This window comes from Macaca mulatta, chromosome 9 (assembly GCF_049350105.2).
Source record: "Macaca mulatta isolate MMU2019108-1 chromosome 9, T2T-MMU8v2.0, whole genome shotgun sequence".
Taxonomy (NCBI): Eukaryota; Metazoa; Chordata; class Mammalia; order Primates; family Cercopithecidae; genus Macaca; species Macaca mulatta.
Window position 1 is genome coordinate 31194148 of NC_133414.1, and position 27739 is coordinate 31221886.

The window sequence follows — 27739 nt, forward strand, 5'->3', positions numbered from 1 at the left end:
AGTGACTTTGAGTTGAACATGAAGTAGAGTGAGTACCCTGAGCTCGGGGAGAGCTCAGAGGGTGGACAGATATCACTGTGGATTCCAGGAAAAGGACGGCTTCCTCAGAGCAAAGCATCCTGCTCAATTTCATGATGGCATTTAAAGAAAGAAACATGTTTTTTAAAGCTTGGGTACTGGAGTTATAGCCAAAGGTTTAAACTGAGATGTACAAGAAGTTGCTACAATAATTAATACAATATGAAGTTCAGATCTGGCTGGGAAAGGAGAAAGAGGCAGGAGGAATGACAAATTTATGAAGTACCCTCTTTGACAGAAGTGTGGTTGGTGCGTCCCCTCCACCGCCGTGGAAGCTGGACAGGCGGGGCTGCAGTGAGGGATGCACCCAAAAGAGCTGTGGGCATTGTTTGGCAGCTGCTCCACAGCTGCTCAAATTGCAGGAGACAAGAAGTTAAAGAGGATGCTGGCTTTCCAATTGACTTGTGCAAAGGAATTTCTATTTTAGGAGGAACAGAGGCCCTGAGTCCACAGTGCCACCTGCAGGGGGCCGGCTGGGCAGGGAGGAAGAGGTCACAAAATCACCTGGGAATAGATTAGTTGCAAGAGGGCCCTTGGTCCACCTGCACTGAGTCACGGCACTTGCGCTAAAGCAAATCTGCTCACAGACTGATTACTACTGATTTGCTCAGGGAAATGTCCCTCTCCCTAAACTAGGACTCACTCTACCAAGAGTTTCCTTGGCTGATGTCAAGGATCAGAGGCTACTTCACATGATTTCTCACCATCACTGATGCCCCTCTTAGTCCTGTTACAATATAACTTTCACAGGGATGGGTAGGAGAGAGGATCAGCTCTGTTTTCATCATTATTTTTTTGGTTTTGTTTTGTTTTGTTTGTTTGTTTTCTTTTAGAGACAGGGTCTTGCTGTGTTGCCCAGGCTGGAGTTCAGTGGGGTAATCACTGATGGAGTGCAGTGGAGCTCACTGGAGCCTCCAACACTTGAGCTCCAAGCATCCTCCCACCTCAACCTCCTGAGTAGCTGGGACTACTGGTGCATGCCAGCATGCCTGCTAATTACATTTTTTTTTTTTTTTTTAAAGAAAGCAGGTCCTGCTATGTTGCCCAGGCTGGTCTCAAACTTCTGCCTTCAAACAATCCTCCCACCTCGGCCTCCCAAAGTGCTGGGATTACAGGCATGAGCCACCACACCCGGCCTGTCATCATTGTTGAAAAACAACTTAAGTACATCCCAGCTGCCCGGCTGGCAGAGGAGGCAGATGCATCCTATAGAGTAGTGGGTACAAACACGGGCTTCAGTCTCAGCCATCCTTGGGTTCAAATCGCAGCCAGGGAAGGGACAGTATTCATCAGGGCCAGGATTAGAGTCAGATGATTAAGGCTGAGTCTTACAAGTACAAGGTCAGGGGCTGTCTTTTTTTCACATTTTAATATTTTATTATGGAATGTTTTCACTAATTTTGCATTCTTAAAAAAATTGCCCTGAAATATCCTTTACCTTTCTTACTGAGCCTTTTGGCTTTCCTTTACATTTTGCACCAAACTGAGTGCTCACTCACCTCACCTAGTCTCAATATAGTCCAGCCCAAGCTTGTCAGTTTCATGAGGTTGTGAAAGTCACTTTAAATCTTGCTTTCAAAAAAAAAAAAAAAAAAAATCTTGCTTTCATTGTCTGCAAATGGGATGATTAATAGATTCTATCTTACAGGGTTTTGTAAAGTTAAATGAGATAATGCCCCTAAAACTCTTAGCACAGGACCCAAAGTGTGCAATAAACTGCCTGTACCTTTGCTAAGTCCTCCTATGGCCAGGATCTGATGTGTTGCACACAGCAAACCTAGATATAGTGTGTGCCTCCTGAAGGAATCATTTGCTTGAAGAGATAACATGAGTCAATGCCCAAAAATCACGTTACTGCCAATAAGAACCACATTTTTACAAGACCGAAAATGACCCACCAAGCCATTTCTGGACACTTACTAATAAAATGTAGCTCATTTCAAATTGGGATCCAGGCTATGACTTGAGCCGGGCTGCAGGTTGTTAAAAACCATGAGCAAATTCACAGATCCCGGAGTAGAAGAAATGCCCTTTGCTGAGAATCATCCGAAATTGTGGTGTGTGTTGAAAAACAGCAGCAGGTACTTATTCCTTGGACACCTTGTCCTCAGCTCAGGCATTTGCCAGGCACCCATAGGAATATATGCTTGAGAAACAGGCGAAACTACTTGTGATCACATGCACTGACCGAGGCTGCTCTATGCCCTGCAATGCATTTAAACACATGGTGGAAGTGAGTTCAGGGTGAAAAGATGTGTTAAGAAACACATGATATCAACCACATCCGCCCTTCCACACATTCTGGGAAAATGACAGTTTATGCTTTCAATGAACATGTTGCCGTTTCTAAAGAACCGTGATTTAGTAGTGTCTTGCAACAGTCAAGCTGGATCCATTTCAAATTTACTAGTAAAATTAAAATTAATTCTGTGAAAATTGAAAAACTTTCAGCCAAGAGATTCATTCTGGTTTCATGACATTTGTGAAATTGTTCCATGTTTAAGGTTTTAGGTACTGAAAATATCTGTCCTATGTCTTAAGGTAAAACTCAATGCTAAAAGGAATGACAATGAAAAAGGTAATTGATGAGCTTTTGAGTTTCAACTCTCTTTACTACTTGGAGTCTGCAAATAGCTCGTGATAGGCAGAATATGGATCCCCCAAAGATGTCCGTGTCCTAATCCCTGCAATTTGTGAATATGTTGCTTTTGTAAGGAACTTTGCAGATGTTGTTAAATTAAGAATCTTGAGATGGGAAGATTATCTTGGATTATTTTCGTGGGCCTAAATGAACCACACAAATCTTTAACATCAGACAACCTTTTCCTGCCATGGCTGGAAGGCGATATTCCTGCAGAAGAAAAGTTAGAAAGATGCAACTTTGCTGGCTTTGAAAATGGAGAATAGGCCATAAACAAAGGAATGGAGCAGCTGCAAGAAGCTAAAAGACAAAGAAACATATTTCCCCCTAGAACCTCCAGAAAGGAATGCAGCCCAGCTGACACCCTGATTTTAGTCCGGTGCAACCTGTGTTGGACTTCTAACTTAAAGAACTGTAAGGTAATACATCGTCTTGTTTTTTTTTTCCTTTTTGAGATGGAGTCTTGCTCTATTGCCCAGGCTGGGGTGCAGTGGTGTGATCTCGGCTCACTGATTCTCCTGCCTCAGCCTCCCGAGTAGCTGGAATTAAAAGTGCATGCCACCATGCCCAGTTAATTTTTGTATATATAGTAGAGATGGAGTTTCACCATGTTGGCCAGGCTGGTCTTGAATGCCTGACCTCAGGTGATCCACCTGCCTCAGCCTCCTAAAGTGCTGGGATTACAGGCATGAGCCACCGCGCCTGGCTACATCTGTCTTAAATCACAAAGTTTGTGGTGATGTGTCATAGCAGCAAAAAGCAACTAATACACAGCTGAAATTATACAACTTTCCATTCATCAATTTCATGACTTATTGTAGCTATACAAGGTATTAAAAAGCAAACCCTAGTATAGTATTTTTTAAATTCTAATATTTTTGCATCTAATCTAATATTGTTGCATCTAACATTTTTATTGCTGCATTTTATGTCTTGCATCCTTGTTTTCTTCTCCTCATTTATCCTAGGATGGCAGGACCTGCAGATTCTTGATTAGATTCTAGATGCAAATAAAGAACTTGGAATTATTCCCCAAGAAGCTCCTTCTTCTGAAACCAAGAGGTGAGGAATGCTCGTCTGCTCCGGGACATGCCCAGTGAGATGAAAAGCTGTATGCGTGGGAGTTGGGCCATGAAGTGCAAGACGTAAACCCTTGAAATCATTTTTAATGAAACATAAACATTGAGTTAGCATGGGGGCCACAGTTTCTGGGTGGTTGGTTCTAAGTTTGGCAATCAGGATATAGAGGGAAAATTCTCCTGCTTTAATGGCCTCCAGATGTTCCTTTGGTCCCAACTGAAAATTTTTCATCATTTATGGTTAATATTTTTGTCAGCAGTAGAGTTTTGTTGTAATGTCTCCAAACTGGTGGTAGTGACCATTAGTCATTAGACAAACCCCAAATAAGAGTTTAATTTTGGGGTCACTTTAAGTTTCCATTATATTTCACTTAAAGAATAGTCATCAGCATGTTCTGTTTGTACAACAGGGGACTACATGATTCTATCTGATGACAACCAGTCTGTGATCTCAGGTATAAAATGCAATGTCCTATTGTAATAATGGCTGGCATTACACCCAACATCTAGAAGAAAAAAACAATGATGTCAGAGGGCAGTCATCTTGAGTGAATAAAAGGCAAGAGGTGTATTGCAAATTCTAATGCACTTCATCATAGAATTTTAATTAACTATTTCATTCACACCAATTGGGGTCTATTAAAGCAATTATTTCTGAGAAGCAATCTTTGGGAAATTCAGGTAAAAAAAGACAACTTCTGTCTTCTGGAACAATAATGTTGTGACTGTCTACACCTAATAAAAGGTGACTGTGTAGCCAGGTGTGGTGGCACACGCCTGTAATTCCAGCTACTCAGGAGGCTGAGGAATGAGAACCGCTTGAACCTGGGAGGTGGAGGTTGCAGTGAGCAGAGATTGCGCCATTGCACTCAAGGTTAGACAACAGTGAGACTCTGTCCCCTGCCCCCCCAAAAAAGTGACCATGCAAGATCTGCCCTGGGATATAGTTTAATTACGTAACATACTCTGAAAATAAGCAAATTACTTACATACATGCTTTGATCTTTCTCTATCTGAGGAAAGGGAAGAACACAGTTCACCTCTCTAGAAGTTGCTTCTGAGAACTATGGTCCATGCTCCATTCTGAATCCACAAGGAAAGGCCTTCACACTATACGTGGCAATTGCAATTAGTTATTGTCTTCTGGTTATGGCATGATGGGCTGATTGCCTTAGTTATGTCAGAGAGGTGTTTGAAGAGCCTATTGTGACTTGCCTCTTTTTAAAGGGCTTGAGTTTTAACTGACTAATAATACACTTTGATATTGTCTGCAGTTTTTAACAAGTGTTTTTATTTGTGCTTAATACTCATTAGTATGACTAGGTAATTTTTAAGGTTCACTCACCAGGGCATTTGGTTTCATGGATCATTAGGGGCCTGGATTATAGGCCCCTCACGACACTTAGCAACTGAATCATACTGAACAATAGAATCTCCTTGAACGTTTGCCTTTTTAAAAAATTAAATGATAATAAATAATTCGACCCTACATCAAATCTTTTTCTTTTCTTTCTTTTCTTTTCTTTGAGACAGGGTCTTGCTCTGTTGCCCCGGCTGGAGTTTGGTGGAATTGTGGCTCACTGCAGTCTTGAGCTCCTGGGCTCAAGTGATCCTCCTGCCTCCTGCCTCAGTCCCTCCTTCAGCTGGCACTACAGGTGTGCAACACCATGCCCAGATAATTTTGTATGTTTTGAAGAGATGGAGAGGATCTCCCTCTGCTGCTCAGACTGGTCTCAAACTCCTGACCCTGAACGATCCTCCCACCTTGGCCTCCCAAACCTAGCCTAGTACGCTAGGAATTTCCCTGCTTGCAGAGAGGAATGGTGCTTTGCTAGAACTGTTAGAACAAAGAAAAGATGGCTGGGCGCAGTGGCTCAGGCCTGTAATCCCAGCAGTCTGAGGTGGGCAGATCATCTGAGGTCAGGAGTTCGAGACCAGTCTGGCCAATATGGTGAAACCCCGTCTCTACTAAAAATACAAAAATTAGCCGGGCATGGTGGTGGGTGCCTGTAATCCCAGCTACTAGGGAGGCTGAGACAGGAGAATCGCTTTAATCTGGGAGGCAGAGGTTGCAGTGAGCCGAGATTGTGCCATTGCACTCCAGTCTGGGCGACAAGAGTGAGACTCCTTCTCAAGAAAGAGAAGTAAATAAATAAATAAATAAAAATTAATAATTAAATTAAATTTCAAAAAAGGAACAAAGAAAAGATGTTACCACAAACTCTAAAATGGCACACTTGCAGATTTCTTACTGAGGAAGATGTCTCGTCTTCCTCGTGTTGTTCCTGTTTTCTTTCTCATCCAGGGTCTGACAGAGATGACATCAACAGAAGCTCAGGCTAGAAGGAAGATGAGGTAGCAGTGGGCCTGGTCTGCCCCGCCCCCAAGAGTGACTGGCAGCTCACACAGCCTGAATCGACAAGATTTTAAAAAACATGTATGTTTTGGTTTTCACAAATTCTCCCACCTGTTGGTAAGTACTTTTGAAAACTTAAATCGTAGACTCATTCCTTTATGACAGTTTCCAACAGATGTTCCCTATATAAAATCTTCTCAGACTACCCTTAACTTCCTCTGAAGCCCAGGGCTCATTTCCGTCTGTAATTCTGACATCTACCATCTTACAGGGGGTTCTGTAATTACCAAGGCAATGAGCACGAATCCCTGGTTCTCTCAGCAATCCAACCCTCTGAAGCAAGAAATTGCACCCCTCTGCCAAGTGAGCGTCTGGCTTTTCCTCCTTAAAATCTGCATGAAATAGTTTGCCAATCCCAGATGATGTGATAAGATGTGATGTGATGCAATAAAAGGGGTAACCAGCACTTTGGGAGGCCGAGGCAGGTGGATCACCTGAGGTCAGGAGTTCAAGGCCAACCTGGCCAACATGGAGAAAACCTATGTCTAGCAAAAATACAAAAATTAGCTGGGCATGGTGGCAGCCACCTGTAATCCCAGCTACTCGGGAGGCTGAGGCAGGGGAGTCACTTGAACCCGGGAGGTGGAGGTTGCAGTGAGCTGAGATTACTCCATTGTATTCCAGCCTGGGCAACAAGAGAAAAACTCCATCTCAAAAAAAAAAAAGAAAAAAAAGGGTCGGGGGTGGGAGGATAGCCAGGAAGAGGCCCTATTCTAATCCTGAACAGCTCTTTCCCTTGTCCACCCTGTTTCAGATCACATTGTTTAAAGCAATAGTAATAATAACAATTATAAGAACAGAGAAGAGAACTTGCATGAATTTACTTTTATTTTATTTTTTCTAAGACAGTATCTTGCTCCATCACCCCGGCTAGAATGCAGTGACATGATCACGGCTCACTGCAACCTCTTCCTCCTGGGCTCTGGCAATCCTCCCACCTTAGCCTCCTGAGTAGCTAGGACCACAGGCATCTGCCACCACACCTGGTTAATTTTTAAAAATTTTTTTGTAAAGACAGCGTTTCACCATGTTGCCCATGCTTGTCTTGAATTCCTGAGCTCAAGCTATGTGCCTGCCTCGGCTCAAGCTATTTTCTTGCTTCGGCCTCTCAAAGTGCTAGGATTACAGGCATGAGCCACCACACCCAGCCTCAGCATTTGGTAAGCCTTGAATATGTGCCAGACACTCTGCTAAGCATGTTACATTCATTATATTATCCAATCCACAGACTAACCCAAGAGCAAATCACCGTGAGTACATTCATCCTGTTGTACAGATGGGCCTGGAACAGTTAAGATAGTTGCCTTTTGGGTCAAGCATTGTCCTCTTTCTTCTCTTGCTTTTATTTTTATTTTTATTTTATTTTATTTTTTTTGAGACTGAGTCTGGCTCTGTCGCCCAGGCTGGAGTGCAGTGGCCGGATCTCAGCTCACTGCAAGCTCCGCCTCCCGGGTTTACGCCATTCTCCTGCCTCAGCCTCCCGGGTAGCTGGGACCACAGGCGCCGGCCACTTCGCCCGGCTAGTTTTTTGTATTTTTTAGTAGAGATGGGGTTTCACCGTGTTAGCCAGGATGGTCTCGATCTCCTGACGTCGTGATCCGCCCGTCTCGGCCTCCCAAAGTGCTGGGATTACAGGCTTGAGCCACCGCGCCCGGCCTCTCTTGCTTTTAAAATGTATTTATTGATTCTTTCAACAAAGATTTATTGAGCACCTACTGTGTTCCAGGCCTTATTTAATCTTTATATATTCTTGTATATTGATGAAGATGTCATGAGCTCAATAAACCCCTTTGTTCTAAGAGAAGAAAGAAGTTTCTGTAAAAGCAGGGGCTTCTGAGAAAAGAGGGAAATGTGAACTGCAGACTTCACTGGCTTCACACACTTCTGCCCTGAGCAGCGTTGATAAGAATGCAGTCTCTCAGGTTGAGGTATGTCACTTTCACCTTTTCAACTGGGTGGGGAGAATGCTATCTGGGGAATGTGAAATGTTTTTACTGCAGGCTTTCTGCAAAGACCAAAGGGAGCGATAGGGCCTGAAAAATGATGGGGAATTCCCAGATCTGAGAAAACTCATTAATACACTTGGAATCCTGGTGCCCCCATCTGAAAGGGCCTCGGACGTCTCTGAGTCCATCCCTTAGACAAGCTCTCAATTGGAAGCAAGATCCCCTAATAACAAATGGTCAGACTACTTCTGCCTGCGCACACTTTGAATGCTTGGGGAACTCTCTCTCTCATGAGGCAGCCCATTCTGGTGCCAAACAGACTGTTCTTCCTCATACCAAGCCAGGAATCTACCTCCATATCCACTCACGGGTCCCAGATCAGTTCTTGGATGTCATGAATACTAATCCGATCAGGAATAAGAACTCAGGAACAATAAATCTGGTATTTCTTTCATAGGAGAATTCATCTCTAACATCAGAAACCCTGTCTCCACTAAGACTGTCTTGTCTAGCTCCTTCAGCTTCCCTCACACGTCATGATTCCAAATGTGTTACTATCCTAGCTGGAGCAAGGGGAACTGTGAATGAATGAGCTGGACACACTGGAGGCTTGCTCAGAGAAGCCATTATTAATAAACACACACTGAAGTAACAAGAAACTTTGAAGGAGGGGCTGGAGCCTCTCTTATGGCCATTAGGATGTGGACAAAGCGTCTTTGGAATGGGAGAGGTTTCTGGGGTCAGGAATCATCTGAATGGTATTTGAGTCATAGCGCTTGTGACACTCAGAGCAGTCTTTTTAAGGCCAGGCTGCAGTGTCTGAAGAAGTACCCGGGAAGCAAATGTAATTGCTCTAAGTAGCGTGCTTGACCTAGGCAATGTACACAGCCGTCTCTGGGGAGAATTTCATTTACAGGGAGTAAAGGGATTGGGGAAGTCAAACCTTATGGATTCTTTAAATTTTTTTTTTTATTATTATTATTTGAGACAGAATTTTGCTCTGTTGCCCAGGCTGGAGTGCAGTGGTGCAATTACAGCTCACTGAAGCCTCGACCTCCTAGGCTCAAGTGATCCTGCCGCCTTAGCCTCCCAAGTAGCTGGAACTACAGGTGCACACCACCATGCCAGGCTGATTTATGGAATTTGAGGGTGATCCTGAAGACCCCCAAACTTGCAATTGTCTGAAGTAAGGGACTGTTTCATTAGACTCTGCAGTTTGCTAAACTCTGTTACAGCCCCTTACTCTAGGGAAATAAACTCTGACTCTTTATTGAGGTGTGTGTTTGTTTGTTTTTTTGAGATGGAGTCTTGCTGTATCACCCAGGTTGGAGTGCAGTATCATGATCTCAGCTCACTGCAACCTCCGCTTCTCGGATTCAAGTGATTCTCCTGCCTCAGCCTCCTGAGTAGTTGGGATTACAGGTGGCCACCACCACGCCCAGAAAATTTTTGTATTTATAGTAGAGATGGTGTTTCACCATGTTGGCCAGGCTGGTCCCAAACTCCTGACCTCAAATGATCTGCCTGCCTCGGCCTCCCAGAGTGCTGGGATTACAGGTGTGAGCCACTGCACCCAGCCTCTTTATCCAGTTTTGTGCCTCCCCCTGGGACAAGGTGTCCCCAGAGCTAAGGGCATAGCTTTCCTCTTTCTGAATCACACCCCTGCATGTGCTGGTGAGTGGAGTTTGGATGCGTGTGCTGGGATGTCCACGTGGGTGAGTGTGAGTCTCCCTGCAGCGTGGAAGGAATGAGAGAACAGAGGGGTGAGCTATGGTACACAGGCCTGGAGCCAGGGCCAGCTCTCCCCACACCACCACACTCCACTGCAGGATTCCATACAGTCGAGAATTCTAAATTTGAACTTAGACTTCGAGGTTATCATGGTGTTTTTTCAAAGCAGCAAGCTCCCTTTTCATTTTATTTTGTTTTATTTTATTAATTAATTAATTTTATTTTCAGCTTTTATTTTAGATTCGGGGACATGTGAAGTTTGTTACATAGATAAAGTCGTGTCACTGGGGTTTGCTGTACAGATTATTTCATTTCCCAGGTACAGGTACTAAGCGTAGTACCCAGTAGTTATTCTTTTCTGCTCCTCTCCCTCCTGCCATCCTCCACCCTCAAGTAGGCCCCCAGTTTCTGCTGTTCCTCTTCTTTGTGTTCATGAGTTCTCATCATTCAGCTCCCACTTATAAATGAGAACATGTGGGATTTGGCTTTCTGTTTCTGCATTAGCTTGTTAAGGATAATGGCCTCCAGCTCCATTCATGTTCCCCAAAAGTAGCTTGTTTTTTGGAGCTATGTAAATTTTTTCTCTTTTTTTTTTTAAAGATAGGATCTCACTATGTTGCCCAAACTGACCTCAAACTCCTGGTCTCAAATGATCCGCCCACCTTGGCCTCCCAATATGTTGAGATTATAGGTGTGAACCACCATTCCCGCCGTAAAGCTTATGGATTCTTTAATGCTCTCAACTCTCACGAAAACAACCACCATAAATCTTAGTTCCTTCATTGTCATAAATTATTTTTTCCCTATATTTTTGTAAAGAACTGAAATTGAGAAAAGACCACTAATGCAACCCTAGCATTTCTATTACTGGAAACTTATACTTTTAGCATTATATATAACATAAATAATACTAAATTTATAATATAAATAATGCTAAAAAGACCAAAGACCAAAGGGAGAGGTAGGGCCCTGAAAAATTATGAGGAATTCTCAGAGCTGAGAAAACTCATTAATAAACTTGGAATCTCGGTGTCCCCATTCAAAAGGGCCTCAAAGGTCTCTGAGTCCACCCCTTAGACAAACTCTCTATCCCCGCTTTGGTCTTATTATTTATATGAGGGTAAGTTATTTTGTTGTTTGCCTCACTGGTAATATCAGAGGGATTTGTTAAGTATGGGAAGTTTGGTTATAAACTAACCTTGGACATTCAAAGCCATGTTCGAATAATAATGCAAATGTTACTTTATCATGATTTCTTCTACTTAACAGGATAGCTTTTCTTATTGTTTCCCCAACTATATTGACTGCTACGCTTGCGATTAGTTTTGGTCATGATGCATTCTTTACAATGCTTAGGTGGTATGGTGGATAGAATTATCTCCATTTCACAGGTAAGGGAGATGAGGCTGAGAAGCTGAGGCCAGGAAGAGTTCAGTATCTTGCATAGAGTTTCATGGCTCAGAATAGTACAGCCCAAATAATATACCAATCTCCCGTCCAGTGCTTTTCACTTTGCAGAATTGCCAACAACATGAACTAACTCAAATGGAGGCATAACGATGAAATTCACGTAGGCACAGTTAAATTCCAGATCTCATGGAAAAAGTGAACGGCATTAATTAGACCCACCAATTGAACAACTAAAAATAAAATAAGACAATCATCTCCTGAGCAAAATCACAAGAAAAACCCAAGTCTTTCAAAACCTTACCAAGGGTCAGCTTTTAGAAGACAATGGTTCCTTTCGTACGTGAGCCATTTGGTGTAGGGAACTCAGGCTAACCTGATTCTTTAGATTCATTGGGTTTTCCTTCTTTCCTTCTCTAAGCAGTTAATAGGCATCTGCTAAGAGTAAGGCGTATGAAGGAAAATGTTTGGCTGTCAAAAGATTAATATCACAGAGATGGAAACCAGGCCTGTCGCTGAGGTTTGGCGACTGCTACGTCAAAGCCCCAGATCTGGCTAACCTCAAACTGGTCTCTTAATTAAAGAGTAAAATTTAAGGAGAGCTCATGTAATGTTTTGGAGGTTTAAGATAAGATTTTGTTGACTGGATACAGTATTCTATTTGGGGAAGGGGGAGCTGAAAAGATTCTTTTCACTTTTATGTAAGATATGTGTTAGTCTTGGCTCTAAAAGAACAATTTTAATCCAAGATTCTCAAGGAACTCTTCACAGATTAATTCATTTTGGAGAAACATAACTTCATTGCTTCCATTCCACAGACATTTAAATGGGTCCTGGAGGACCCATTTTTTGTCTGTTTTGCTCCCAATGGATATCCCTCTATTTAATTTGGAAGAATAGCAACCACAATTTATGCCAATAGTATGCATTTTAAATGTTAGTGCTGTATCTACCTCAGAGAGGTATCTGAGAAATAGCTGGGCAGTGTCTTCATCTGAGCATTCACCACCCATTCATCTATCCACCACCCCTCCAACCACCATCTCTCTAACCATCTACCATCCACCATCCATCCATCCATCCATCCATCCATCCATTCATCCATCCATCCATCATCCACCCACCACCCATTCATACATCTATTCATCATCAATCCACTATCCATCCACCCATCTCCCATCCGTCCATTCATCTACCATCTACATCCATCCACCACCCATCCAACCACCATCTATCTACCCAATTACCATCCACCACCCATCCATCCATCTGTCCATCCATCATCCACCCATTCATCCATCTGTCCATCATTTATCCATGCACCACCCATCCACCCATCTACCATTGATCCATTCATCTACCATCCACATCCACCCACCACCCATCCAACCATCTATCTACCCAATTACCATCCACCACCAATCCATCCATCCATCCATCCATCACCCATCCACCATCCATCACCCATTCATCCATCTCTCCATCATTCATCCATTCACATCTATCCTCCCATTTACCATCCATTCATTCATCTATCATCCATTCACCACCCATCCACCACCCATCCATCCATCTATTCATTCATTCATCCATCATCCGTCCATTCATCTATCTACCCATATGCCATCCATCCATTAATCTACTCTCCATTCATCCACTCACCACACATCCATCCATATCCATCTATCCACCTACTATTCATCCATTTATTCATCCATCCATCCATCCACCCACCTACCATCCATTCATTCATCTATTATCATTTATCCATCCACCACCCATCCATTCATTCATCAATCCATCTACCACTCATTTATCCATTCATTCATTCATCCATCCATCCGCCAGCTATCCACCATCCATCCACCCATCTACCATCCACCCATCCATCCATCTCCACTTACCATTCATCCATGCATCCATACATTCATTCATCCATCCATCCACCATGCTTTCACCCATGCATCCATAAATTCATCCATTTATCCACCATCCATCTACCATCCATCATCCACTGTGCACTATCCAGTCACCATCCATCCATCCATCCATCCATCCAACATTAAGTTAATGGTTAAATCTCATGCATTCTGAAGCCGGATTGGATTGAATCTCAGCTCTCTCACTGGCCAGCTATGTGACCTGGAGCAAGTTATTTCAATTCTCTGCACCCTGATTTTTTCATCTGTAAAATGAAGATCATGATAGCATGTACCTCACAATATTATTGTGGATATTAAGTAAATTAATATAAACAAAGTGAACAGAATGGTATCTGGCACATAACTAACATGATTCATATGGTTTCTATTGTTATTGATATTTGTATTTATCGATAAAGGAACTCAGCCCCAGAAAAGAGAAGTGATTCACCTATAGATTTAGGATAAATAAATCAGGAGTTAGAGAATCTACTTCTTTGATTGTTTGCTTCTCTTTCCCAGAAAGTGAAGGAGGAGAGCCACAGGTAGGAAGTGGGAGATAATGTTCAGAGGCCTAAATTATTTTGATTTAATTTTGGTCTAAGAGCTGAGTTCTAGGAGTGGGTTTGTTTTTTTATTTTTGCTTTTATTTGTATATCAATTCTAAAGCCTCCAAAATAAAGTTGACAAGACTACATTTCCTAATTTACCTATTTGTTCGATCAACTGCATCACAAGACCTGCATGGGCAAAGATGATTTTATTTCTGTCTAAAATCCCAGTGCCATAAGTCTAGCACCCTGGGTCCTTGAGGTGGCTGAGATGCAAAATAGGTGATAATGTTAAGAAGAAAAGAGCCTCAGATGCTGGTCACAGTCTCTTCGCAGGAAAGGGGAGCCCCAGTGAGAACATTTGCCAGAGCAGGATCTCAGGGAGGAAGGTTACTTAGTTCAGTATCTGGACAGCCAGGTGAATAGCATCAGTCCCTGTAGAAGAGGACTGTGCTTCTCTATCTCTAGGGGCCCAGCCTCTCAGCCCTGAACAGAGGCTGAAGATTCAAGGCAAGATGAAGCAAAAGGAGCTGGGGGAGGCTGAGGAATGCTTTCCCCTAAGTCACTTCCATTTAACTGGAGCCCTAGCATTGATTGAACACCTAGAACAGAGAAAGCACCAGACTGGGCATATTGTGGGTCTTGACTTGTGCACTTGTAGGAGAGAAGACTTCGGGAGGAGAATCCAGGCCCTGCCATGTACTCTCTCTGTCCCCCTCCCTGCAGAGATCTGGCAGCTCTCTACTTCCTCTTGGGTTCCTCCCTACCTAGGTTTGTTCGACTTTTAAAGTCAGCAACACAGGGCTGGCCCAGCACTTCAGGAGGAGGCGGGAGGATCACTTGAAGCCAGGAGTTCAAGACCAGCCTTGGCAATATAGCAGGACTCCTTCTCTATCTGGTGTGGTGGTGCATGCCTGTGGTCCCAGCTACTCAGGAGGCTGAGGTGGGAGGAACACTTGAGCCCAGGAGTTGGAGGTTGCAGTGAGCTGTGATTATACCACTGCACTCCAGCCTGGGCTGCAGAGTAACACCAGTCTCTTAAAAACAAACAAACAGAAAAAACAAAAACAAACAAAAACCCAGCAACGCAGAAGAGCTATGATCCAGGTACCATCCATTGTCATCCTGAATTAGGGTGACCAACCATCCTGGTGTTCCTGGGACTATCCTGGATTTAACTCTGAAAATTCCACATTCTGGGAAAGTCCTCAGTCCCAGGCAAACGGGACAGTTGGTCACCCTGACCTGAACTTGCTGTCACTGGATACTGGAAAGGAACAATCTGGGAAGAACTGCCTGAATAATATGTAGTCTGTTCTCTTCTCTACCTACTAAACTTTTTTTTAGGTGTATTTAGATTACTTATTATGTATTTAAATAGCAGCAAGATGTGTGCCAGGATTGACAATACTGACCCTTGTGGAATGATTTTTACTGGAATTCCCTTTGTCAAGATGCTCTCAGTCTATACCCAGGGTGGTTTTTTAACCCCTTGCCCCTCACTGTCCAACTCCCTCCAGGGTGTTATATATAGGAAGTTCACTGTATCAGTTCCTGGAAGGATATGGTTGAAATTTCATTCACTGTCTTACACAGTGTTGCCCTCCTGAGACCCATGGTGGGAACTTCTCTCCCTGCTGGGGAGAGATGTGACTTCTTTTGCCTGGGCTATTAGAAAGGTGGGTCCCCTTTGGGGTTGTCCTGTAGCAAGTATGGATCCTTGGCAGGTGGAGTAAACTCTTCCTGCTTTGTCTTATTTTCCTACCCATATTTTCTGTAAGCTATTTACACATATTAATAGAATGAAACTAAGCTATGTTTTGGGCCCTAAGTTACCCTAGTCGTGAGACTTGATGGGAGTGGAATGCTTTGCTTATTTGCCCGTGGAAGCCTCTCAAAATTCCCTCTCTCTATGGTAAATGGCTGGCTTCACAAACCTTTCGGGGGGCCCTTGCAGAAGGACACAGATGACAGCCACAGGCTCTTTTGAGGAGCTCTTGCAGCTTTTCTGTGTGGGCAGAAGGAAGTTATTTGAGAGAAGCAGCAAGACCACCATGCCCAATAGGAGTCTTCCATCAGGAGCTGAAGTAGAAGAGTAACTTCTTGGGGTGCAGTGGGATAATGTTGTGAACTAACCAAACATTTAGTCCCCCATCTGTCCTTGTAATCCATAGTGGATAGCCTGTCAGAAAAGAAATCAGGAGTACACGTAGGTTTTGGGGATTCAACCAAGGGAGGTCCCATGTGTTGCTCTCTCTGGGCCAGAGCCTTTGGTAGGGGGATGAAAGTTCCGGGGAAATTAATCAACAGAGGAATCCTGGGTCTCCCACTCCTGGGCCCAGCTCTGGACAGTGACAAGATCCCCGGACAGAAATGGCTGCTCAGGCCCTGAGTCGCATCAGGGTTTATCCAGACTCCCAGGGGTCCCATGGCCATGACCCAAGTTGGCTCTGAAAGCAGGGGAGAGAGAGAGCTGGGCTGAGGAGCCCTGGAGAGTGGTAGCTGTCTGTGCAGACTGAGGCCTGAGGTTGCATCCAGCTCTTAGAGGATGTTGACATGGACTGACAATGTCCCCAGGACCAGATCTGCCCACTCTCCCCATTCCCACCACCTTGGCTTATGGAAGCCAACTCTACCCCATCCAAGGAAAGGAAGTGACTCTGAATAGTTTGGGATAAATATACCTTCAAATGGGGGCTCAAAACAGACAATGAATGCAGTTTTAGAATAAATATGTTACATTTCTTTCACACTTGACTGTGTCGGTTGAGGTGAGTGCTTGCTTGGGTGTAATGATGCCGCCAATGACCACAAGGCAGATGATGAGAGCTTACATTCATTGAGCATTTGTCATGTATCTGCTTCTCTGCTAAGAACTTTATATGAACAAACTCATGAAATTCTTATAACAGAGAGATACTACTAAATCTCTCTCCCTCTCTCTCTTTTTTTTTTTTTTTTAAGAAAGGGTCTTGCTCTGTCACCCATGCTGGAGTGCAGTAGCACAGTCAAATCTCACTGCATCCTCAACCTCCCGGGCTCAAGTAATCCTCCCACCTCAGCCTCCTAAGTAGCTGGGACCACAGGCATGCACCACTATGCCTGCTAATTTTTTGTATTTTTGGTAGAGATGGGATCTCACTATGTTGCCCTGGCTGGACCTGCACTCCTAGGCTCAAGTGATCTTTCTGCCTCTGCCTCCCAAAATGCTGGGATTATAGATGTGAGCCAACCTGGAGGCACAGAAAAGTTAGGTAACTTGCTGAAGCTCATGTAGGAGGATGTAGGATTTGAACTAAATGATCTCAAAGATCCTTAGGAACACACTTGTTTTTTTACAAACCAATTGGTCAACAGTTCTTTCTTATTCTCAAACTAAAGTCCTCATGTGGGAGTTTAAAACATTCCTTTTTGTCTTGTTCCTAACACAAAGAGCCAGCAGTTAACTCCTGTGATTCCTATCTTTTCTCTATTTCCTCTTTCTCAAGCCAGCATGACCCAGTTGCCTTAGCCTCTCCTCGGGGTAGCTGTGACCCGAGGCTTTTCTTATTTCACTACTTCTGATTTGCCCTTTGCTTCAGTATTTGGGCTTGAATTGCACCAGAGGTCAGTAGGTGATGAGTTTTCTAGGAAGAACGGTATCTCTATGATTCACAAATTAATGCGTTCTGGTGCTGGATTTAACAATTGCTTTCAACAAGAAACAGCTCACTCCTATGATCTCCCATGATCTCAGATCTGAGCTTGCTGTGCTTTTACAAAGATACTCTTGATAGTCTTTTCTTTAAGTCCTCTGGGAAGTCAGCTATTTGGCCTTACGGAGACTGGTCTTACTGCCAGGCCTGTTCTTTGTCTATCTAAATTATGGTGGCAGAAAAGATAAAAATCCAAAGGCAAAAAAGTCATTTTTCTCCCCCCAAAATGTGGAAATTCTCTGAGGCTTTCATTTCCTTCTGCTTTTTTGCGGATAATAATGAAAAATGGTTTTCTGCTGCTGCTTTTATTGGCTTTAGCACTGGGGGTCCTAAGAATGTAAATGTTTCCCCAAGGAAAAAAAAAAAAAACATTTGGGGGATTAACTGGGTAGTTTCTTTTGTTTCAAAAAATTTTAATTATAAAAAGAAGAAAGAATCTGCTGAACCGAATGAAGTCGTGATCCCAAACAGGAAACAGAGAGACGAGACCACCATTCATTTGGGGTGGATCTTCTGGGATTCAGGGAGGTCAGCTCTGGAGGTCTTCATTCAGCTGGCTTGGTTTCACCACTCTATTTTAAGTCCAGGGACTGTCACATTTGAACATATTTATATTTGGTCCAGGTCACATAATCTGTAAAACTGGTTTTGTTCAGCATTTTTTTCCCATTAACTGCCCATTCTCGCTCCCTGGTCATGCCAGCTTTTCCATGTGAGGTGTATTTAGTAAATGGGTTTTCCTCATCACCCGTTTTCTCCCTAAATCTCCTATAATCTGCCATTTACCCTCACCCCCTCTACTGAAACTGTGCTCTTGGAAATCACAAGAACTGCCTTTAGGCCAACCGAAGAAACTTCTCCAGTATTCTTTTTCGTTGCTCTCCCCAAGAACCCTGGCCCTGTTAGCACCTTCTCTCCTTCAGACCCCCGAGTGCCTGGGCTTCCTGCATTCCCTGTGGCCGTGTCTTCTCTCAAGAGGGGTCCATTCTCTCTGGGGTGTTCTCCAAGTCTTGGCTTTTGTCTCCAGACTTAATTTTCTCCATGTTAATCTTGGCTTATTCTCCTATCTTCAGCTGTCAACATTATTTATGCAATTCCCCAGTCCACATCTCCCACACTGTCTCACTCTCAGTTCCCAGCCAGTATTTCCATCACCTTCTGAACAATTCCACTTGTTAAATTTGCTTCAACCTGGCACCTGAAGCTCTGCAGACCACCTGCCAAGATCATCTTCCTGCCTCCACGTTGACTCCCTCTCCTGACTTCTGTCCCCATGGCGCTATCATTTCATCTCTGAATGACTCACACTGGCAAACTCAGAGTCATCTTTGACCTCTTTTCCTGTGCTTCAAGCTCCAAAGGAACAGAGATACTGTCCACCTCTCTCAACCACCATCTCCGCAGGGCCTGACCCAGGGCTTATCGCATACTAAGAACGCAATACGTGTATGCTGGACGAACAAGTGAATGTTCTCTTTCGTTACCGGCATTCCCTCAGTCATAAAGTTCATGAATCCATCAGTCAATTTATATGTATGTGTTGAGGGAGGCTGTAAAGGGAACTGACTGAGAGTGGGGCTTCTTGAGTCAGACTGCCTGGGTTTGGATCTTGGTTCAGCAGCTTCCTACCTGCGTGACCTGGAGTATATTACTTAACCTCTTGATACTTAGGTTCTTGCTCTGTAAAGTGAGAAAATAATAATACTTATCTGGGTGTGTTGATTTGAGGATTAAATCAGATGATCTCTATAAAATGGATATATTAAGTGTTCAGTAAATCATGGTTGCTGCTGCTGCACATGTTGGCAGCGGAGAGGCATGGGCTGGCCCGGTGATCAGTGACATCTGGAAGCCCTTGAGATACTATCAGGACATCATGTCAGGGCATCAAGACAAGCAATAACAACAGAAGGCCAAGGTTCAAGGTGTGTTTGGGGCAGAGGGTCGAGAGCTCTGAGGGGCATGAAAAATAGCAGGAGAGAAGGCAGAGTGAAACTGACCCTGTAGGAAAATAGTTCAAACTGTGCTCCTTAAGGCTGTGGAGTTTTCTTCAATGGGTCTCTACGACTACTCGGGTGGGGCTGAGGTAAGGTGGGTGAAGGATTGGAGACCAAAGTGTGCAGGGTGGGCTGATTGGAGCGGGAGGCTCGCCGGGCTGTGTTTAGAGGCGAGCACGGTGGCTCTCCTGCGATCTGCTCCGCATCTCGGGTTTCTGTGTGAAATATCCTTTGAAGCAAGAGTTCTGCTGCTTTATCAAAGCGTGAGAATTGTCATGTGGGCCTTGAAGGCAAGCCGAGGCGTATGAACTTTCTATGGCCAGAAGCGGGGAAGCCGGGGGTGGGGGCAGATTCTGATGAAAGAGTAACGAGACTAAAGTGACACCCTGTTAGAACCGTTCTTCTGATAATTCATTTGGCGATGGGGTGTGTAGTTGCCTGGAATGAGGAGCAAACACATTCGCCAGGCAGGAAGGGCCACTGCGAGGTGGATCCCCTCTACTGTCCCTCTCCCTTGCTAAGCCTCCTCTTGGCCAGCAGCGTGTCTCTGCTCTCCCGATGTCCTGCCTGAACCATGGCAGCAGGCCTCTCACCCACTGCTGTGAAACTCTGTCCCCTCCATGGGGTCAGCTCTCCAAAACCCCGATCTTGTCATTCCATCCCACTTGCCATAACCTCTAGTGGTTCATTCTTGGTTGTGAGATTACGAACCACACTCTTTTGCTTGGCATTCAAGGCCTCATTATGAAGACAATCTACCTTCCTAGTCCCATCTGCTACTGGTCCCACATCTGTTCCCAGCTGGTGAAACCTTCTTACGGGACCCAGTACTCCCAACACAATGCCTCTTATTTTCTCCTGTACATTTCACGCCATCCCTGGGTCCTAGGATGCACCCTCTCCCCCACCACACACACACCTGTACTTAGTTTACTATCCTAGTGGACTTCACACACTCCACAAGCCTTTTTTGACCATGTTTGGTTACATCTGTCTCTTCCCATAGGAATGCTCCAAGGAACCCTGCCACATAAATACTTACCCTGGCACTAATCAGTATTTTTTTAGTTGTGTCACCTAACATAGCACTGGGCTCACTGCACATCCACAGACCCAAATAATTGTAATGTAGCTGTACTGGGAACATCTCAGATGTTTTTACTCCCAAACTGGAGCACCCACTTAGGCCATCCTTCAAGGCCAGAGGCCACGGGTGACCTGCCCAGTCCATTCCCTCAGCGCCTGATCTCCCCCAGACCAGCCTGTGACCAACTCATGAGGTCACAGGACGGTAACAACACAAGGTCTTTGTGTAGATGCCTGTGTTTTCAGAAGTGGCTCCAGTCCAGCCGGCATTCCTTCTCGACTGGGACTTTTTTTGAAATGTTTTCCCCACAAATGTCAGCAGGATTGAGATCCACCACACGGTTTATTAAAGGAACAAAAGCTTTGCCCTGACAGCCCCAGCAGCGATCTCGGTTTCCCCTGGGGACAGTCGGAAGCCAGAAGGAGGTGGCCTGACATGGCTGTAAATGACTTCTCCTAACCACAGGAAAGAAGGACAAGAGGAATTTCGGGACCTGCGGTAGAGTCAAAGCGCTTCCTGTTCCTCCCTTAACCCAGGTCCCACTCGCCAGTCCCAAACAGCACTGCCACCAAGGCGTGGCTCTTCTCACAGATGCCACATCATCTATAAAAAGCCTTCTTTGCCTTGCAAGTGCTAATGTTCTAGGGAGAGACATACACTTTACAACCCGTTTCACGAGCTGCTTCTTGCAAGACGCAGGAACCACGGCACAGATGGCTTCGTTGTCATTGACAAATCGTCCCCAGGAACCTTTCACAGCATTGCTAGGTATTAACATAAGACACATCAGGAATTACGTGCATCAAGTCCCAGTCCTCAGGGAGCTCCAGGTTTAAGCAGAGGAATGGGATCGGCAAAAATAATAGTAATAATAATATAAATAAATAAGTAAATAATGTTTTCAGCTAGCTCAGGCTAGAGGCCAGTGCAATTCAGGGAGACAGTGTTTGATGTAGGAGCTGAAGACTGGCAGACGTATGTGGCTGGCTTATCAGCAAAGGGTCCAGGAGCCAGGATGGGAAGAACTTGAGCTCGACCTTAAGGAATGATCCATCCATGGATCAGCTAGGGAGGAGAGGAGTCCTGATTGAAACCAAGACACCATACTCAGAATTAGGACAGTGACCCAATTGGCTTCTAGACTTGATGGATTTCTTCTGTGGGTGTCTAGAGAGCTTCCTTTGGCTTTAAGCAACCCTGCTATGGGGTGCCAGGATTACAGAAGTAGGGACATGAGTGCCCCCATCTGATGATGCCGCCCAAAGGATCCAGGCTGATTCTGGTCTCACCACATACCTTTGGTTTCTGGCCAGAGTCACCCATGCTATGGGCTTACCCAGAAGTCAAAGACAAGGCCAGGTCCTGTGAATAAGCATCCAAACCTTGAGTTAAGATGGGACTGCTGTCACCTCAGCTGTTCACAAGGTGGGACAGGAGACAAGAAGATGGGAAAAGCCATCAGGTCAACAGACAGCAGCCTTCCCTCCTGATTCACCATCACTGAAGGAATCACCTAGACTTGGAAGCAGCCATTCCTTCCAAGAACCCCACTTCCTTCTACTAGGGCTGTTGATTATATTTTAAGACACAAAGTACAAGTCTCTTTATGTCCATCAGCCTGGACCTGAAAGGTGACACCTATGTCTACACCCTCACTCCAAAGCCTCCTACACAGTGACTGGCTCTACTTCATCCCAAAGGTCTGGAATGGATGAGGTTCTGTGGTCCCCTTATAAAGCCTTTTGCATTCCAGATGTGTAGATTATTTTATTCTTGGTATTTCTTGCTTACCCATAGTCACCTGTCAAGTGTTCCACCCTGTCGAATGCAGGGAAAAACTCAGTTCACATATAATGCCCAGTCCCAAACTTCACTCACGGTTTCCAACATCTCCCTTGTAAAATCTTTGCCTGAAGCCATCACGAAATGGTGACATTGCTTGGTTTCCACATTATCTTTCTGTCTTCAATTAATGAGTTGGCTGACCTTGAGCGAGACAATTTGGCGCTCACTTTTTCCAGTTGTGTAATGAGGGTGGTGCTCAACTGGGGGCTCGGCGATCTCTTCCAGGACTCACATTGTGAGATTCTCTCCAGAGAAGAGACTTGCGTGATGCTTTCTAGACACTCTCTTCTCTTCTGCTGTAAGCAGGGTGATTGCTGAGCAAGGGGCAGGAAGTACTTAGAGCTTCGCCCCAGACTTTGGAAAGACCTGGGTGAGAAGCCAGGCTGCACGTCTTCGGCCTGCTCTGACCTCAGAAGGCCTGCTTTTCTCATGGAAGGCAGTGGGAGCATCCAATGAGCTAATGCATGTGAAATACTTAGCACAGTGCTTGCCTCAGAGCATGTACCCACGATATGTTAGTCCAAAGAAAACAAAAGGTCAAAGGTAAAAAGTAGGAAAAAAGGGAAGGGGGCTTAGGCCCACCCAGACTATGTACCGAGCCCCACTTCAGCAGACTCAGCATACAGGTTGTTGTCTCATGGATAGAGACAAGATGGAGACCCAGACTTTATCTCAGCGATGCAATATCAGGAGAAAACAAGGAGAATGTCAGCATTCTTATCAAAAGATAATTTGGGCCAGTGCAATGTCTTTTGCCTGTAATCCCAGCACTTTGGCTGACATGGGAGGATTGCTTGAGCTCAGAAGTTCAAGGCCAGCCTGGGCAATATAGTGAGACCCCATCTCTACAAAAAAATGAAACAATTAACTGGGCATTGTGACTCATGCCTGTAGTCTCAGCTACTTGAGAGGCTGAGGCAGGAGGATCAATGGAGCCCAGGAGTTCAAGGCTGCAGTGAGCTGTGATTGTGCCACTGCACTTCAGCGTAGGTGACAGAGTGAGACCTCATCTCTAAAAAAAAAAAAAGGAACAAAAAAGGAAAGAAAATCTGTCATAAAGAGAACATGAACCAGAATTAAGCTTTTCAAATACAGTCACAGCAGTGGCACATGTTCACCAGTGTACAGGGTGGCCCAGACCCTTCAGGACTGACTTAGTAAGAAGCCTACGTCTCTTAGTGGCCTGAGAACAGCTGAGGGATGAATGTGGCCCATTGCTTAGATAAGGAGTGGACAGGAGACAGATGGGTGTGGGAAGGAGTCATACAATAAACCTTGTACTTTTCTGTAAGGAGAGAACTTAAATGGTAAAGAGAATGTTATCAATTCCTTTTTCTCCAAAGCAGAGGAGGACCCTTATGTAAGATACTTTATCTTAATCTTCCCGCAGAGTTCTGGCTCTGAGGTCACTTCCATGTTCCCTGTGGAGGATTTTTTTTTTTTTTTTAATGAAGAACATTCGTATTAGTGTCACAAGTGCACGGAATTTCTGATCAATCCAGCGATGACTGAAAGCTGGACTGAACAGCCCTCCCTTGCAGGGAGCCCAAGACTGTCTGGCTCCACACGGGGCTTACCTTGAATGTGGCCAGCAACTGCGGGGGAGAAAGTCAGGCTCACAAATCTCATCTTAGGTCAGAGGCACATCTGTTTCCCACCAAGTGGGCTTGGCCTCAGGGTTTCTCTTTCAAAGCCTGCCCTTTTATTGGAGCTCCCTCTTATTTTATGGGGTGTTGGCTTGGCTTATCTCTGAGCAGCCTGTCTCCCGGGCACAGTTACTCGGCACACACATCGCACTCGTACAAGGAGGCTGTGTCCACTGTTGGGCAATGCCTGAGCTTTTTTTTTTTTTTTTTTTTAATCAAGGTGATAGGAAAAAAGCCCAAATAAATTATAGCCGCGAAGCCTTCAGTTGGATTTTCTTGTCCAACATGCTTTACAGCAGAAGAATGGAACACTCTGTTTTGTCTTAGAAGCGATAAGTGGGGGAATGGGATTCTAGAGGACTTTAAAGGGAATCCGGTGACTTCTGACAGTCCTGAGAAAAGGAAGCGTTTTGCTTTGAAGTTTCAGGACACAGAAGGGGTCCTGAAACTGACGGGAATGTTGGAAGCAAAAGGCATGAGTCGGCCCTGAGACAGAGCAGCTGCTGGGCTGGGAAGCCTTGTTTGTTGAGAACATTGGTTACGACTTGCATCTCGATCTGCTACTTGCCTTGATGTAGCAGCTCCACGACGAGTTGCTCTGATTTAAAGACAAAAATTAATCAAGCGTGGTGGGGAGATAGCCAATCTAGTAACAAACCAAGAAGGCTAGAAGCCTCGTGATGTTCCCTAGAGTTTTCCTGAAAATGAACTACAGTAGAAAAAGAATGGCTCATCCCCCAGCTTGGTTCAAGGCCCCTGGGCTCTGGGCATTGTCAGGTGTCTACAGGAGTTGCTCTGAGGCCATCTCAGCAATTCAGATCCAGAAACTCCAGCATCTACCCAGGAAGCCATTTTCTCTGCAAATGTGCCGAGCCTGAGAGCTGGTCTTAGGTGCTTTTCTTACACTCCATCGAGTTCAGAACCCGCTTCTGGTCCTGTAAATTTCCATGGAATGTGATGTCATTGGAGAGGCATGTGCCTCTTATCCACCAAGGCTGGATCCAGGATTTCTGGGGCCAAACCTTATTCCACTTGAGAATCCGGAAAAGAATACTAAATTACAAGTGCGAAATCAGGGACAGGGCCCTGCACAGGAAGGAGGCTGTGCAGGGCAGAGGCCTTGAAGCTTAAGCTCTTTTAACTTTACAGTAGTGAATTGTCTCTGTCCCCACCACGGGTTATCAGCAGAGGGCAGCCAGGCTGTTCACAGCAAGCTTGCCTTTGGGCATGGGGGTCCTAGCGTACTTCAGGCAGGGACAATGGCCCTTGGTCGCCTGAGTGGGCTTTGGTTCCCCCAACAACTAACAGTCCTCCTAGAACGTGTGCTATAGGGAGCAAAACAAAGAAGGCATGTGTCCCATGCCCTCCAACAGTCCTCCAAGCATGGTCCTCTAAGCACGTGACCATGCTCCCCCAGGGACGTTTTCCTCGCAGCCTTGCCTTCCTCAGGTTCTGGTGAAGCTCCTGGCCCACAGCCAGCCCATGCTGAAATGAATGCTGAAGAGAAGAATGAAATTGAAGGCAAACAACAGATCCCCAAGAGAATCCGAAATTCCTAAAGTGGGCTCAAAGGCAAGGGGGAATTCCCTTCCTGTACCTAGGACATGAGTATATTCCTGCTTTGCCTGGGGTAGGAATAATAAGTCACTCCTTGTTTGTCAACAGAGAGGGGCTCCTCTAGATTGGTCTCGGGGGCTACTTGGGGGCCTCTGGCCTGGAGGCCTGGACTCTTTCTCTTTAGAGAAGTTTGTACTGAAGAGACTTGTAGATTCCATCTTTTTTCTTTTTTGTTGAAAGTAGAGACGAGGTCTTGCTACATTGCCCAGATGGTTTCACACCCCTGGCCTCAAGCAGTTCTCCAGCCTCAGCCTCCCAAGATGCTGAGATGACAGGTGTGAGCCACCACACCCAGCTAGGTTTAATCATGGCCATTCATCTGCTCTAGCCACATCGTCCCTGGCTGTTTTGCTGAAATTGGCCAAGAAGGTCTCTCCCATGCTGAGTCCCTCATTCTTGCATGTAGACCAGGTATGTTCCACGCTGAGAGGGAGAAAGACAAAGGCCTTGGTCCTATAAGCTTACAGCACCACCATGTTGAGTGGCTCCGGGGAGTCAGCGTGTAGAAGGAAACCTCTATGGGATGAAATACTGTCCAGTAGAAGATCAGAAAAGTGCTTCGGATTGATGTCGAGGATGCTGAAAAGGGAGTGAAGGAGCTGTCCACAACAGAAGCTTCAGGAAGGGCTCTTCTCTTGCCCCAGGGTTGGGGTGCCTTGAGAAGTGGTTTTTGTGTGCGGATTCCACATGCTAGGTGAAGACAAGCGCTGTACAGGGCACTAACCCAAGGAGGTGCCATACAGGAAATAAGGGTTCCATGGCCAGCTAAATTTGGGAAACAGTATGCTACATCCTCCACTTGGAAATTTATAATGCGTGTTAGAGGAATAAAGTCTGAAAAGTCTTACACTTGAAAAAGGTTACTGGCCGGGCGTGGTGGTTCACGCCTGTAATCCCAGCACTTTGGGAGGCAGAGGCAGGCAGATCACTTGAGGTCAGGAATTGCAGACACCAGCCTGGCCAACATGGTGAAACCCTGTCTCTACTAAAAATACAAAAAAAAAAAAAAATGAGCCAGGCGTGGTGGTGGGCACCTGTAATCCCAGCTATTAGGGAGGCTGAGGCATGAGAATTGCTTGAACCCAGGAGGCAGAGGTTGCAATGAGCTGAGATGGCACCACTGCACTCCAGCCTGGGTGGTAGAACGAGACCCTGTCAAAAAAAAAAAAAAAAGAGAAAAAGAAAAAGGGAACCAAAATCATTTTAATTTTGTCAAGCACTTAGCAAAGGTCACAGAAACCACTGCTCATAGAATGCCTGTGTCCCCGGATGTGCCACTGGTGTTTATGGAACTGAATTAATGCCCAGCTGGCTCAGGAAGGAGCCATCAAAGCCGCAGGATTAGCTAGTCTGCCCCTTGTTGGACAGAACAGATGGACAGAGGGTGGCGTGTGCCTCTGTTGTACACAGCACTGTCTTGCAATTCAAGGTGTGAGTCTTTGGAGGAAATTTTGGATGAAAGTGAAAAAGACAGGGTAAAAAAAAAAAAAAAAAAATCCTTGGGTAGTAATGTGTGTGTTGCCTGGGCAAGAGAAATGGAGGAAATGGTGTCCTACTCCATGAGGTTAAGAAAAGATAGTCTGTAGGGATCTGGGATACCGCATTAAGAAAGATCTATTATTATGATAGGTGTATGATGACAGGTGTTATTACGGTTAGGTATATTAATGACGCATCTGAAATTTTACTGTTGCTTTTTGCTATATTATTACTATAGATGGTAACAGCAACATTTATTCATCTATTTGATGTTTCATTGTTGGGAAAATTATTTAGATCTCCTCTGGTCCTCGGAAAAGCTCTGTGAGATGACGGGTCTTTTTTGACTTTTATTTTAAGTTCAGGGATGGTTGTGCAGGTTTGTTACATAGGTAAACTCGTGTCATGGGGGTTTGTTGTACAGATTATTTCCTCACCCAGGTATTAAGCCTAGTACCCATTAGTTATGTTTCCTGATTCTCTCCCTCCTCCTGCCCTCCAACCTACAGCAAACTCCAGTATGTGTTCTCCTCTATGTGTCCATGTGTTCTCATTGTTCAGCTCCCACTTATAAGTGAGAACATGTGGTATTTGGTTTTCTG

At 44.9% G+C, this 27739-nt stretch overlaps 1 long non-coding RNA gene across 2 annotated transcripts; it reads left to right on the forward strand.

Moving 5' to 3' along the window:
- Nucleotides 1-2833: 2833 nt before the first annotated feature.
- Nucleotides 2834-9442, forward strand: LOC144331387 (uncharacterized). Of its 2 annotated transcripts, XR_013398490.1 has the most exons (4): nt 2834-3138; nt 3688-3781; nt 6104-8142; nt 8618-9442. It is a non-coding gene; the product is annotated as an uncharacterized LOC144331387 (long non-coding RNA). The 2 variants fall into 2 exon arrangements; XR_013398489.1 differs by having other exon boundaries at nt 6104-9442.
- The last annotated feature ends 18297 nt before the right edge of the window (nt 9443-27739 follow it).